The 12,543-nt window shown below is 34.4% G+C and overlaps 1 non-coding gene and 1 pseudogene across 1 annotated transcript; both read right to left on the reverse strand.

The window, feature by feature from the left end:
* The window catches only part of LOC133077012 (3-hydroxyisobutyrate dehydrogenase, mitochondrial-like), a 43,415-nt pseudogene that overhangs the window by 11,821 nt on the left and 19,051 nt on the right, over positions 1–12,543 (reverse strand).
* Positions 1,290–1,394, reverse strand: LOC133077496 (U6 spliceosomal RNA). Its single transcript, XR_009697765.1, has one exon. It is a non-coding gene; the product is annotated as a U6 spliceosomal RNA (small nuclear RNA).

A 12,543-nucleotide genomic window follows, 5' to 3' on the forward strand; every position in this document is an offset into this window, starting at 1 on the left:
TTCTGTTGTCATCTGAGAGCACTCTTTGTATTGTTTATATCCTTTTAAATGTACTGAAATTTGTTTTATGGCCTAGCATATAGTATATCCATGTGCATTTGGAAAGAATGTATATTCTGATGCTGTTGGGTGGAATGTTTTATAGATGGCTGTTAGGTCTAGTTGATTGATAATGTTGTTCAAGTTTTTTATTTTCTTGTTGATTTTCTGTCTGTTCTGCTATTGAAAGAAGGGTATTAAAGTATCCAACTATTATTGTAGAACTGTCTGTTTCTCTTTTCCACTGTGTCGATTTTGCTTCATTATATTTTGAAGTTCTGTTAGGTGCATATAAGTTTATAATTATTATACATTCTAGATGGAATAATCATTTTATCACTTTAAAATGTCTTTGTCTCTACTAAAAATTTTCATCTTAAAATATATTTTTTTCTGATATTTTCTTAGCCACTCCAGTTTTGTTGTTGTTGTTTTGTTTTGTTTTGTTGTTGTTTTGTTTTGTTTTGTTGTTACTGTTATGGTATATCTATTCCAATCCTTTTACACTTCACCTATATATTTTCTTGACTCTAAAGTGGGTCACTTGTAGGCAGCGTATGTTTGGATCACGTTTTTCAATTTTTTATCCAGTCTGAAATTTCTGTCTTTAGATGGAATGTTTAACCTTTTTATATTAAATATAATTAATATTTAATTTTGTAATTTTTATATTAAGTGTAATTCATATAGGATTTATGTCCAACATTTGTGATTTATTTTTCAAGAGTCACATTTTTTTTCCTAATTCCTCTTCCTCTATTACTGACTCATTTGTTGTTGTTGTTGTTAAAGAGATATTTTTTAGTGTACAATTTCAATCCCCTTATCTTTTACTATATTTTTGAATTATATTCTTAATGCTTGCTCTAAGGATTACAAATAACATCTTAAGTATAAGCATCTAGTTTTGATTAATACCAACTTAATTTCAATAGTATAAAAAACTTTTCTCCTCCTTTACATTGCCCTCCTTTGTGCTGTTACTGATATAAAATTACATCTTTATACATTATATGCCTATAAACAGTTATAATGATTACTTTATGTAGGTGCCTTTTAAATCAGATAGAAAAAAAAGTTAGAATAAAATACATTTATATTATTTTTTATATTTACCTCTGCAGTTACCTTTCTTGATGTTCTTTATCTCTTCATATGGATTTAAGTTACTGACTTATGCTTTTATTTTTGTCTGAAAGGCTCACTTTAGTAGTTCTTGTAGCACAAGTCTGACAGGAAAAAATTCTCTTAAGTTTTTAATAAAAGTATTGAAATTTTCATGTCATCCTTCTGCAATGGCCATGGTAATCTCTGCATCATTCCAACTCTAGTAAATATGTTGCCAAAGTGAGCATTTAGTATCTACTCTTATATGGTACAAATTTTAAAGTGTTAAAGATTATGAAGTTATAGACACAGGTTTATTTGTTTAGAGACCATTTCAAGAGCATATTTGGTCAATGCTAATAATGGCACTGCAAATTCAGTGCTACTATGTAGCAAGATAAAATAGATGAACCTCAAGTCATGATATTTTTTCCTGATACATAAGGTTAAGGTTAATTATCAGTTGTCACATTTTTTCCAGTATTTATTAGTTAGCTTTTAACTTAGCATAAGTTAAATGAAAGGATGGTAAGTTTTGCATTAATTCCTGACCCAAAACACAGAACTTTTGAAGATGAAAGTCCATTAGCAGAGCTTTGTGCTTCCTGTGAAAAATAAATCTGTCCCACCCCCTGAAAAATTCATGAATATTTTACAAATTGTATGTTCAGAAAGCTATTCTAGCCTTCTATTTTTTTTAAAAAAAACACTATTTAGAAATATTTATTTCCTTCATGTAGTAGCAATATACATGTTGTTTAGAAAATTTATAGTGAATTTTGGTTTGCTCATCTTCTGAAAAACTCCTAAGAAAACACATACTTCTGAGAATTTCAGCCTTATTTCTACATAAGTTATCTAATCTATAAAACATTATGCATGCTTTGGATAATCATCTAAATAATTACTATTCTAGCCTTTTAAATGGTTTCAGTGCACACATTATTTTCTCTACCCACACCCCCATTTTTCCCAGTTAAATTGATTAAGTGATATTTTTTCTTTCATCCCTTATTGTATTTAGGTATGTTTAGGCCTCCTCTTCTGAACTCATTTCCTGGTAACAAAGAAGTAAGGCACAGATGCTGATTCTGACTCCCAGGGAAGTTTAGGCTCTGGCATGCTGGACTAGGCAGGGCCTAGCATCACCCTATTTATGTGGAATATGTGGAACTGGTGAGCTTCTAAACATCTCAAAGAGACATTTAACAAGACTGAAGGTTCTGGAGAGAGAATGTATTTTATTGCCATCATTTTAATTTCACCATATGTCTAGATAATTCATGCTCTTGGTGCAAAATTCAAAAGTAACAGTAGTGGATGAAAAGTAATTCTTTTATACAGTTTTCCTGAAGCCACCCATTTCCCCCTCCTAGAGGTAATCATTTTTACCAGTTTCTTTTATATTTTTCAGGGGCAGTTTAGGCATATATTAACATGTGCTATATAGAGGATAATTCCTCTTATTAGGGTAAATTTGTGTGCTTTTTTTTTTTTTCTGAATTGTAGTATGCAGGAAGTCTCTGAAGTCTCTGGCTAAGAGGAGAGTTAAAAAGAGAGAAGCTAGCTTCAGTATGATCTTTATTATCTCCTCATTCTCTCTTATCCAAATATCATCTTTGCATCTCATCAGTAAAAGTGAGATTCATTGGTTTTGACTGTGCTGATCTGCTCATTCAGGGAAAAGGATGGTGTGGCTCTGGGGTTCTGAACGATATGGATCTACACATTCATGAACATGCTGAAATCCTGTCTGGGTTTTTCTATGCTTTGGGTACAGCAGTCATGCTGCTCTCTGCCTTTTAATATCATCTTGGGGATTCGCTTTACCTCTCTCCTTAATTGAATCTCTTGTTTTCTGTGTCCCATATTTTCCTCATTTTTAGTTTGCTATCTCATATTTGTTGAACATACAGTACAGTTGTTTTGTGAGAAACAGTATGTAGTAAGCATATTTTTTGAGATTGTGCACATATCCAAGTCTTTATTCTAACCTTTGCTTAAATAATAGAAGCAAGTATAGAACTCTAGGTTAGATATCATTTTCCTTCAGAATATTGAATATATGAATCCATCAATCTACCTTTCAGCATTGCTGTTGAGTATTCTGAAGCAATTACGACTCTTAATGATATATGTATGTGTCTTTTTTAAAATTTCTCTCTTCTTGTGAGTAAATGGAACCGTATATTTGTTCCTAAGGGTTGTTCCTAACTTCACAATGATATGCTTAATTTAATCTGTTGTCTTGGGTATTTGGGAGATCCTTTCCATTAAGACATTTATGTTCTTTGTGTTAGGAAATCCACTTCCAAAATTCCTCCTTCTAAAAGTTTTCTCTGATATGTCCTTCTGGAACTCATATTATTCAGATATTGCATCTGTTGAATGGGCTTTCCAATTTTCTCTCTTTTTTTCCACTTATCTGTCTTTTTGTTCTATTTCTTATAGATTTTCCAAATTAATCTTCCAGATCTTCTATTTTTTTCTGCTTATTCTCTAGTGTGTTTATAATGCTTTCAGAAAGAAGCTTAAGGGTTGAAATACGGATGCCTAGAAGCACTAGCACATAGGGCAAAGGGCTGGGAACTGTGATACACATTCATCTATATTTCTTTAGATTTCGTGAAAGGTGCTTAGCACATAATAGACTCTCAATAAATAAATGGTTGTGGAATAAATAAGTAGATAAATAAGTAATAAATCCTAGATTCTAGTCCCAACGTATACTTCTTTCCCACTTCACATTGGCATGGTAGTGTCCTCTCTTGGTTTCGTTTTCTAACTAGCAATTTCTAGTTACATTTTCTCTCTGCCACTGAGAGCATTAACATTATTTGATTCTAGCAATGTTGTATATATCTATAAATATCTATATATATATAGATATATGCACACATACAAATTTTAGTTAACTGAAATTTTTAAATCATCTCATATATAGAACTTGCTATACAGGTAAAGAGTGACTTAAGATGGGGAAAAGAATTGAGCTATTTAGTACTTGAAATCCACTAATAATCTGTTCCAATTTCTTATATTTTTGCTAGACCTGAACTATTTACCTTTAGGAGATAAACCAGAAAAAGCAGCAGTACTGCAATTGGTAAACTAAGTTATTTGAATACTTTTCAAAATGATTTCTATATCATGTATTATACAGAGATCCAGCCATCCACATTGGTTCATTAAAATGTAAAACAGTTTCATACAATTCTACTCATTAAGCAGGGGTCACACAAAGAATTCTCCTGTGACATGGAACAGTGTGAAAGGTTTATGTATTTTGATACTGATTAAAGGGAGGTTATCAGGCTTTGTCTTCCAGTAATTTCATATTTTTTTAAAAGTTTAAAAATGAGTCTTCCAAATTCTAGACATCTATACCTTTAAATCAGTCAGGCAACAGCTAGATCTTTTAAAATGTTTGATTCCATTTGCCAATCCACTTGTTTAAAAAGCATACTTTTCATTCCTCTTTTTAAATAAAAGCGTTGTCTGCACTGATTCCATCATTACCATTGAAAATGTTTATCTTGCAAATGAAAAAGTACAGTACAAATTAGAAACACTGATACATCTTCTGACATTATTCATTCAGAGGCTAGTTCTCAAATTGTCATTACATTTACCACATAAAAATTACAAATGATTTGTTTGGAGACCTACAGCTATTTCTAAATTCAAGATGTTTAGACAACTGTAGATAAAGTTTCATTATCAGACTGAACTAAATATGCTGTAATTATGAATAAATCAGGATGATTTCTGCTCTGTGAACTTAAGTTATTAATGTACTCAGGCCAAGCATCAGGAAACATCATTCTTCAAAATTATACAAGTGTATTTCTCAGCCAAAAATGTAAAAAATAACGTTTGAAAATCAAGGTCAAGGATTGGTTGGATGATGCTTATGTTTCTATCATCTGATTGTTTCCATCTTTGTTTTATGAAACACAGACTAGGCTTGTACTTCCACAAGGCCTGTGTTTCCCTATTTATTAGCACTTATCACACTTGAAATTATTAGTTAAATATCTATTTTCTTCAATAAACAATAGGTTCATTAGGCCAGGGACATCTGCTGTCTTATTTTCTTCTGTATGTCTACACTATCATATTAGGTTCCAAAGAATATTTGTTGAATGACTGAGTTAATTAATGATAAATGAATGGAGAAGCCTACATTATCAGGCTGACAACTGAACTAGAGAATGGAAGTTGGAAAATTTGAATTGAATTTCCACAATTTTTATATAGTGATAATTTGTTTAAAATTTGGTATGCAAAATGTTATATACAATAGAGTTAACAAATAGTAGAGAAAAGTGATGGCAGAGGGAGCTGAAGATGTAGATTTCAAGTTACCTGAGTCCTAGGAAAAGTGAGAACCAAAAGAAATTTATATTCTCTATTTAAGTATTTAAGAAACAGAACTTAAGAATTTATCAGTATACTGAATTATTATGATTTCTAGACTAATCATAATTCATTCCAATGACATATGAGATGCAGACCTCTCAGAATATTTACCACGTTAATCAAATGAAGAATTACACTGAAATTTGAGTTTACTTTTCCATTATATCAAAATTTTGTACTTAGGTAAAGATGAGATTGACATTTTGGAGAACTGTTTTCTCAGTACAGAAAACTTTTGCTTATTTTACATTTTGTGTTCTTAAAGTGATTTTCCAATATTTTCTTTTTATATACTGATATTTTATTTGTAAAGAAATATGTAATATTTCCCTGTAGGCATGACGAACATGACTAGAATGCTACATAGCAGTGCTTTAGATATAATCTAAGAATTGTCCTTATGTGCAATAGCAGAGACCAATGATTCATGAAATTGCTCAGTGTTGGGCATAGTCCTTCTTATAGAGCTAATAGTTTATATGAGACATTTTTCTTCAAACGTTGAAATCAAACTATAAACTCTACTCAGTATGTCAACATTTACATTAAAATGAATTTTTTGCTCATGGGAAAAGCTTTAATTAAGTGTATTTAAAAGTTTGGAAATCAGCAGGACATCTTTGCGAACAATTTAAATGTTTCTCTCCCTACTTGGTTTGGAATAAAATAAGAAACAGGGGAAAAAAAATACTCGACCTAGGAGGGAAGTCCTTCTTTTGCCTACCAACAAAGCTATTAACTTATCTGCAGCTGTACCAATATACTCAGCTCCCCTTCTCTGAAAGGGAAGAAATGTCCATTTCCTACCAAAGGCTATTGCTCTCTTTGTGCTCAGGGTCCCATCCCATTTCACCACTCAAGATTCCACTTTTGAAACTAGCTCTTTTTGTCCTGCATCATCAATTTCTTCCTTTATGCTTGATTATTCTCCAAAATACATAAGTATATCCTAATATCTCTCATTTTATTTATTTTTAAAGCATGTATTAGTAACTTTCATTCTGCCAAAAAAGTTTCCTTTGTTTAAAATCTCTGTCCATAAAATCTATGTCTCTTCTAACAATCACTGTGAGATACAAGAAAACCATTTCATATCTCCTTAGATGAGGTTTTCCTTGAGTACCCAAGGTAAGAACCCTCCACTGCTTTCTATCATGTCTCATTGTTAATTTCCTTTATTTTACCAATTACAGTCTGAACATATTATAATCATTTTATAACTTGTTCATTTAATCTTTCTCCTCAAAGTAGCATGTCGACTCTTTGAGGCAGATCCTTTAACTCTCTCGTTCATCCCTATATCTTAAACTCCTAACAAAGCTCAGAACATAGTGGTTACCTAATATGTGTGTATAGAATGAATGAAAGACCTATATCACTTCCTTTAGAAGAATTAACAGTCAACCCTAAGTAACTGTGCAAAAGAGGCAAAATGTCTTGTTGCCACTTGCATTTCTCTATCCTTCCTCCCTTCTTCCTTATACCTTGTACCCTCTTGTTTTTTAGTGTAATATTCTACCCAGTATTTTGCCCTTTAAACAGACTTTATTCTCCAAATTAATCACTTATTTCAATAATTACTCAACTCAAGTAGTCCATGTACTTTAGAGAATGTTATTTAATTAATTCATAATGAAGCAGAAATTAAGACTTGTATTTTCTTCCCTGCCTGAGTTTCCAAGTACACCTTAAGTTATTCAAAGGAGCAATCATTTTGTGGTTGGCAGGAAATCAGGCTCTCTCTGATTCTCCAAACATCTTCACTAATTCCCAGAGAAATCTGTGTAACTGTTCCCCAAACAACTTTTACTACTTCTTCCACTATCATGTAATATTGGTTTGGAGAATAGATACTAGATTTTCTAAAACTACTTTCATCATCTTTACCCTTCCAAACCTTATTCTTCTCCTGCTTTTCTCATCTTTATTTTTTATAAATTTATTTATTTATTTATTTATTTATTTATGGCTGTGTTGGGTCTTCGTTTCTGTGCGGGGGCTTTCTCCAGTTGCGGCGAGTGGGGGCCACCCTTCATCGCGGTGCGCGGGCCTCTCACTGTCGCGGCCTCTCCTGTTGCGGAGCACAGGCTCCAGACGCGCAGGCTCAGTAGCTGTGGCTCACGGGCTTAGTTGCTCCGCAGCATGTGGGATCTTCCCAGACCAGGGCTCGAACCCGTGTGCCCTGCATTGGCAGGCAGATTCTTAACCACTGCGCCGCCACCAGGGAAGCCCTCTCATCTTTATTAATGGGACCATCATCTATCTTGATGATATAAATGACCATCATGATATGACTTTATTGCTCAAGGCACAAAAAGATTTTCAACTTCTTTCACCGCCTATATATTTAGTCACCAAGTGCTGTCAGTCCTACCCGAAAAATAACATGAAATCCATCCATGTTTTTCTTATTTACATTTCCACTTGTTCTTTCTTAGTTGAGGACGTTGAACTGTGCCAGTGAGATAAGCCCTCCTCCACACAACCCCTTCTCTAAACAGCTAGTATGATCTTGCTGAAATGCCAATTTTCAGGCTATTTCTACATATAACAAGAAAATAATTCTTTAAGGATCTAGCCCTTGCCTTCCTTCTCAAAGTGAACTCTCAACTTTGCCATATAGAGAATATGGCAATTATAACTAAAACATCAAATTTATTGAGGATTTACTCTGTTCCACGTGGCATTCTAAATAGTCTACCTGAATAATCTCATCTATTTCTTATAATAACACACTAAGAAAAAAGTACTATCATTAAAATAAATTTTAAAAGGAATAAAGTGAAGCCTAGAGAGGTTAAGTAATTTTCCCACACTGGTGAAGGGAGCCAGGATTCAAACCCAGGGTAGTCTGCCTCCAGAACTCACATTCTTGTTAAAAAAATTTTTTTAATTGAAATATATTCGACATATAACACTGTGTAATTTCAAGGTGCATGACATGTTGATTTGATACATTCATATACTGCAGTATGATTGCCATTGTAGCTTTAGCTAGCACCCCTTTGACATAAAATAATTATCATTTCTTAACGACCACACTCTACAGTGTCTTGCTATTTCCACATTAAACAAACAAAAAGGCTGTGTTGTCTCTTGTCTCTATCATCATTGCCGTGCAAAGAATCTGAGGCTTAGAGAGGGTACATAAATTTCTCAAGTTTGCAAGTCTAGTAAAATTATAAGTTGACCCTGAACCCAGGCTACTCTGAATCCACCTTGCTGTCCCTCTTCTGCCGTTGGACCCTCTGGCCCCTAAGATGAGATGGAGAGCCCTACAAACACTCCATCTTCCAACATATTGTTGATCGCGGACTGCAATTAGCGGACTTTGTGAAATGCCTTGAGGGCTATACATGACAATGTTTAAGAAAGGAACGATGCTGTAGGAGGATACTGGCTATTTCCTTCTCTCCAAATGCCATCTCTATCAGCAGTTTAAAGTCAATTTGGGAGAACATCAAATCTATGCAATTTTCTTTTGAACTATGAAGAGAAAACATTAATTTGTATGAACTAAAGCATGTGATTAAAGCATGAAATTCTTTCCAGTCGTGACAGTGAGAAATGTTTGAAATGAATTAGTCTCCATACCACATTAATGCAGTCATCCCAAGCGCCAATAGCCAGGAACACTTCAATGGTTCAAGTGCACCCTGAGTGGTTACCCAAACTGCATGTAGATTCAGAAACAGCTTCTGTTTTGAGTGACTATCAAGAGGTGCTGAAATTCGATAGGACATTGTCATTATAAGTCAGATCTGGCAAATGCTTTAATACCCAACACAAACTACAACTCTAAAATTATTTTACTTTTTTCCCCCAAGGCATAGAGTGTCAGAAGATATTTCAGACATTCCTTACACTGAAAAAGAAGTGAACACATCTGAACATATCTGTGGGCTAAAAAATTAGCCTACAGATTTTTTGCTGTTGTTGATCACAGACCATATAATTTCAAATAAACAATAATAAAAACAGTGTGCAATAGTTCTAACCCATGATCTATATTAAAAATCAGTTAATTTTGAAAGTATATTTATTACAAGTAAGTATGAATCATAAATATCCTTTGGCACAATAGATAAATATATACTTTTATAGTATCTAAACCTCCTCTATCTTGGTAGAAAGACAAGCTTAGCTATTGTAATTGGTATGGACAGACATTCATTCTATAAATATTTAGGCTCTGACATTCGAAGTATGTAACTGAGAAGAGCAAAACCCAGTCCTGATGATGAACTGAATAAACTGAGGAAGATATAAACATAAGCAAGGCAGTTTCTTTATTGCATTATGTTTTATTTACTTTTAGACACTATGTATGAATAAAGCCACAGGTGTCCTGTCTCCCACTATGCTTTCACTGGAGAGTTTGACTTTCTGGCTCTTCTGTTTCTACAATAACATTATTCAAAAGATAAACCCATTTCACTTTTATTAACTAGGAAGTAATTTAATATGGATGATTTGAATAATTCTTTATGAAAATATATCTTTTATGACAAATATGTTGCTTGAAGTGTTAGGGTCTGATACATGACAATCTAAACCGTTATTACGCATTGCAAAATGGTCAAAGGCAATTTCTAGCTGTATCAAGCTGAAACCTTCCTTACTCCCAACAATTCTCCCATTAAGACACAAACATAATCATGCCAATTCCAGAGGCAGAACATATGAACAGAGCAATCTGTTTAAAATAGTACTACTGCTGGGAAAACACAAGAACATAAGAAAAAAATCTCTACTGGAAGGAAAAGGCAAATAGCAAAAATAATGAACTTTAAAGTTAGAGACAGACAAAAACTCTCTTCAAAAATGATATAGAGGGCTTCCCTGGTGGTGCAGTGGTTAAGAATCTGCCTTCCAGTGCAGGGGACACGGGTTTGAGCCCTGGTCCGGGAAGATCCCACATGTGGCGGAGCAACTAAGCCTGTGCGCCACAACTACTAAGCCTGCACTCTAGTAGAGCCCGCGAGCCACAACTACTGAACCCGCGTGCCACAACTACTGAAGCCCACGTGCCTAGAGCCCGTGCTCAGCAACAAGGGAAGCCACCACAATGAGAAGTCTGCGTACCACAACGAAGAGTAGCCCCCGCTCGCCGCAACTAGAGAAAGCCCATGCACAGCAACGAAGACCCAACACAGCCAAAAATAAATAAATTTTTTTAAAAAATCAGTTAAAAAAAAAAGATGATATAGACAACTACGTATGTACAGCATTGGTGGAAAAGAATTCAGAATAAAACACTCAAGAAAAATCATAATTACTGTATTTATTGTCAGTGATAATAAAAAAGCCATCTTTTTCAAGAGAAAATCTTGGAATATCTGTTTACTGATATGGATGGCATGTTGTGTTTCACTGGATGTTTCTTTGTTATAAGTGTTATCAATATGATCAAAAAATAATTGGAGCAAATATAAACTTAAATGCACTAGGTTAAATGTCAAGTGTGTTGGCAAGCTACTTCCATTATGACTGACAGCAGATCTGATGCTTTCTCATGCTACCGCATTCATGGCCCAGGTTGATTCTGTCAAGCATGGTGTCTTTCTCTCACAGCTCCACATTTCCACAATTTAACACATTCCAAGGTAGATGAGATCATAGGACACATGAGTAACATCACCACCATCACCAACATTGTTTTTCTTCTGCAGCTTTTATACTCAACTTGAGTGTAAGCCTCCTGCAGGCAGGAACAGGGACTATTTTGTAGAGGCTCCCTATTCCATGTCCATTACCTAATACAGTGCTTGGTACAGGGCAGGTGCTGAATAAAGATTTGTTGAATGGTCAGATGAATGAGTGAATACTATTACAAGTTGATAACATCTAATTCCTTTCAAATACTTATAATATTGTTTCAATAAAATAATAAAAAACAGAGAAATGAAAGCCCCTTAATAAACTTTTATTCCAATTTTTTCACTCAAATGAAAATCTCCATAACAACAGCAGCAGCAACCTCTTTTGTGTCAGTACTATGCTAACTGCTACGCATACAGTAGAACTCTTTTTAATTAATTTTTATTGGAGTATAGTTGCTTTACAATGTTGTGTTAGTTTCTGCTGTACAGTAAAGTGAATCAGCTATACATATATATATATATATGTATATATCCCCTCTTTTTTGGATTTCCTTCCCATTTAGAACTTTTAATACCAGTATTGAGGAGGTAGATACGATTATTTTCCTTTTACAAATGGGGAAATGAGGCACATAAAGTTTAAGACACATGTGAATGGCCCACAGCTAGAAAGTGGTAAAGCCAAAATTCTAACCACTGCTGGAAAAGCTCAAATATCAAGTCAAATTAAGTTTGGCTGCGAGTAAAAGAAACCCAAGGCTGGTTTGGCAGCTGTGCTCTACAAAGTTTTTAGGAACCAAGATTCCAACCACATTACTGCTCTAACATAACCTGGGCTGTGTCTTTTATCCTCAGATTCTAAAACAATATCTCTCTTCCAGGGAGCAAGATGAAGGAAGAATCAAAAAGAGTAGTAAGGAATACCTGACAACCATGTCTTAAGGAAGACTCCTGGAAACTGACACATTTTCTTATATCTCATTGACCATAAGTTAGTCACTATTATGAGTTGAATTGTGTCCTTCAAAATTCATGTCGAAGTCCTAATCCTCGGTACCTCAGAATATGACTTCATTTAAAAATAGAGCCATTGAAGATGTAATTAGTTAAGATGAGGTCATACTGGAGTAGGGTGGGCCCCTGATCCAATATGACTGGTGTCTTTATAAAAAGAATGCCATGCACAGAGCCAGGCATGAACACAGGAAGGGTACCATGTGAAGACTGGAATTAAGCTGCATAAGCCGAGGAACTACCAGATGCTAGGAGAGAGGCCTGGAACAGGTCTTTTCCTGGCAACTTCAGTAGGAGCGTGGCTCAGCTGACACCTTCATCTTGGACCGCTAGCCTCTAGAACTGTGAGACAATATAT

Source organism: Eubalaena glacialis, chromosome 17 (assembly GCF_028564815.1).
Source record: "Eubalaena glacialis isolate mEubGla1 chromosome 17, mEubGla1.1.hap2.+ XY, whole genome shotgun sequence".
In the NCBI taxonomy this organism is placed as follows: Eukaryota; Metazoa; Chordata; class Mammalia; order Artiodactyla; family Balaenidae; genus Eubalaena; species Eubalaena glacialis.